The sequence below is a fragment of the Mastomys coucha genome, unplaced genomic scaffold (assembly GCF_008632895.1).
Source record: "Mastomys coucha isolate ucsf_1 unplaced genomic scaffold, UCSF_Mcou_1 pScaffold4, whole genome shotgun sequence".
NCBI classification, from domain to species: Eukaryota; Metazoa; Chordata; class Mammalia; order Rodentia; family Muridae; genus Mastomys; species Mastomys coucha.
Genome location: NW_022196910.1, coordinates 39,906,502 through 39,910,422, shown reverse-complemented (window position 1 = coordinate 39,910,422; position 3,921 = coordinate 39,906,502).

Below are 3,921 nucleotides of genomic sequence, written 5' to 3'. Positions count from 1 at the left end.
TTATGTCTTTCTTAAAGTTCTGTATCATCATCATGAGAAGTGATTTTAGATCTGAATCTTGCTTTTCCGGTGAGATGGTGTGTCTAGGACTTGTTATGGTGGGAGAATTGGGTTCTGATGATGCCAAGTAACCATAGTTTGTGTTGTTTATTTTCTCATGCTTTCTCCCCACCCTCTACCCGCCCCCCCGCCATCTGGTTACCTCTACTGCTACCTGCCCTTGCTAAATCTGACTGGAGCCTGTCCTTCCTGTGATCCTGGTTGTGTCAGAACTCCTCAGAGTCAAGCTGTCTCTGTGATCCTTTGATTTTGGGATTCTGGGATCCTGGGCTTGTTAGAGCACTTGGGAGTGCAGCAGCTTCCTCTGGGTGTTGTGGGACTGGCTGCAGAGCTTGCGCCCAAGTTCTGCTCAGGACACCAGCCCAGAGAGACTGGAAGGAACCAGAGCCACTCTGCTGGAGGAGTTCCTGTGTGCATGGTCCCCCTGGTCCCAGTTACTCCTGGTGTTGGGACAGATGTTGGGTCCTCCTCACCTCTGATCCTGAGAGTGTCAGAGCACCTGGGAGTGGAGCTTCCTCTGAGTGTTGTGGGACTGGCTGCAGAGTTTGTGCCCAAGGTCTGCTCAGGACACCAGCCCAGAGCGTATATATATTTTAAATTTATGGATATGGCTTCATATTTCCTTATAATAAAGCGGGTGCAAAGTGAAAGTGCACCATTGAAGTGATAATTAGAGTGCCAGGATTTAAAAGCTTAAATATGTCTGTGAAATCCATAGTCAACAACTAGGGGTGAATGTATCTCTGTGGTTTACTATCTAGAGGCTGTTGTCACAATTACTCCACTCTGCATTACTTTAAAGGAAATACAGGTAGTAAACATGGCCCATCCATGTAGCTATGACCTCATACTCCCAGGCAACTGTATTTCAATTAATTCAAAACTCAATATTGATACTTATAGATAGATGTAAATGGTTATATCAATTTATTGATTATCAATATCAAATACTGAACATTTGTACCAATTTACAGTCAATATTCCAATTAATTCATAACTTCAGGTTGATATTTATATTTATATATATTGATGTTAATATCAATTATAGTATTTAATTGAAGTAGTTTATTGCCATGTCTTCTATCTTCTTTCTATCCTGTATTTATCACTTCTGCTGCTTTATTCACTCTTCCTAAAATTTTGCCTTTTAAATGTGCACGGAATGTAAAGATTTTAGTAAATTTACAAAGTTGTATAACAATCTGAACAACCATTTTACAATATTGTCTTAGTATTTCCTTTGTTTCTGGAAGTTAGCTTGAAGTTATTTAGAATCATTCTTCATTACTTGCTCATCCTTCCTGGACATGATGATCTATTTCCTGTCTTTATCCCTGAACCTTCTTTAAATTATATAGAAATAGAGTCATGCGTAATGTTTTACATAGGATTACTTTCATATGCATGATGCCTTTAGTCCTCCAGCTTATAATGGAAATATTTTTGTTCCCTTTATTATATAATAATTTGCCACTGTACAGCTATATGCTATTTGCTGCCTATCCTCTCATTGACACACACTGGCTCATTTATAAATTCTGTTAGCATAGGAAATTATTTCTTTGAATATTTACTCCACTTTATGTCTGCTTGGAATAAAGTCCTAGGTATAGAGTGAAAGAATAGCTTAAGAAACTTATTTCAAGTATTTAAAATCAAAACACATAACTTCTTTGTTTGCTTGTTTGTTTGGATTGCAACCTAATCAGGCTTTAGACTCTGATACATAACTGAAGATAAGCGTCCTGATCTTCCTGCCTCCATGACACCAGTGTTGGGATTCCATGCATATGACATGATGCCTGGCTGACAAAGTACTTTATACATTATATCTAATACTAGACATAATACCAACATTATATGAGTATTCTCATTTCTTTTGTTAGAAAACTGTGGGAGAGGGCACAAATATCCAGTGTGCCAGGACAAATGTGATGTAAATATTAAAAGAGAAAGAGAACAAGAAGTTCATGAAATTCTGTGAGAATTATGTATGAAAATTCTGAAATTCTAAGACAAATTACTCAGAAAAATGCAAGAGATACAATATATTCTGTGATAATTTTAAACATGAATTATTTAAAAAAAAAAAGCAGAGAACATGAAACCATCAAGAAAAAGAATGATAAGTAGATGACTTATCAGAAGTTAGGAAGACCATATGGCATGGGATAATAAAATCAGAAACTCTAGATCAGAAACAGATTGTGAAATAAAAGTCCTATGTGTAAGAAAATGCACAGTGCCCTAAGAATAAATGCTAGACTTTAATCATTACTATATAAAAAGATCTTCAGATAAATATTATTTAACCATTTCCTCCATTGATTCTAACACATTGTTTTAATGTTCTTAACCAGTTGCAAATATATGTATGTCTTTGTGTCTCTCTTTGTGTGCATATGTGTCTATTTTATTGATTTTAATAGATTTCATAATGACATTTTTGCAAAAAATATATAATGTGTTTGTACCAGTCCTTCACATAATGCATACCCTTTTTATAAACATAGATAAATACATAATATTCATTTATAAAAATATATATGAAGTCTGTAATATCCTACCATCAACAGCAGTCACTGCTTAATTGTGACACATCACTAATCATTTGACAATGTACAAAAACCTTGTGGTTTCAAATTGTAGTAAAGTATGAAATGAATAAGCTTCAGGGCTGTAAATGTGATTCATAAGGATAGGACTCAATTCCTAACAACAAGAAGCTTCAGATCAATGGCCATTTCAGCCAGCCCTCCACTGGAAAACTAATGAAACCATCCTTAGTAATTCTATTACCATGCCAAAAGCTGTATGATTGTATGAGTATCTGTGTTTTAACTATTATAAACTTACTAAAGTACAGTAAATTATATTTTAAAACACATACTATGTTATATACTTGTTCTTCACAAGCCAGCTATTATGATAATAGTAAAAATTGCTTGGTCATTCATTATGTATATTGAGTGAATTGAGATAAAAATCAGTAATCAACATTTAGTGAATATATTATACTCTAGAGGTATATTTAAAGCTTGGGTAGAAATGATGAATTTTTTAAAAAATCTTACACAAAATGAAACAGGTTACTTATTTTCAGAACAAAATATTGAGGCTGGACATGGTTGTCCATGCCTTTAATTCCAGCATTCAGAACACAGACGCAGGTAGATCTCTGTGAGTTCCAAGCCAGACTAGTCAATATAACAATAAAAAATATCTCTCCAATCTCTACTTCAGTTCAAAAAAGTTAAACAATTTTATAAAAACAATGGAATACTACTCAGCTATTGTGAACGAGGACATCCTGGGTTTTGTAGTTTTGGATGGAACTAGAAAATATCATCCTGGGTGAGGTAACTCAGACCCAAAAGGACATGCATGGTATGTACTCATTAATAAGTGGATATTAGATTTTAAAAAATACAGAATACCTAAGATACAGTCCACAGAACTCAGAAAGGTTAACAAGCTGAAGTGCCCAAATGAAGATGCCTCAGCCCCATTTGGGAGACAAAAGAAAGCAATTACTAGTGGGGTGGGAAAGGGAATTGGAGAGAGAGGGGTACCTGACCTGGTATTGGTTAAGGGAAAAATACTGAAGCGCTGAGGGCCAGCAGAAAGAATGGAAACAGACAAAGTAAGGACCCTTAGATGAAATACCCAACAGTTGGGATAGGGAACTTAGTAGAGTCCACCTCAAGCACGAAGACAGGACATCAAGTAATGGATGGGGTTGACATCCTACAGTCACAACTCTGACCCATAATTGTTCCTGTCTGAAAGAATTACAGATTAACTATGGAGCAGAGACTGAAGGAAGGGTAAGCCAGCCTAAATATAGCTATCTCCTGAGAG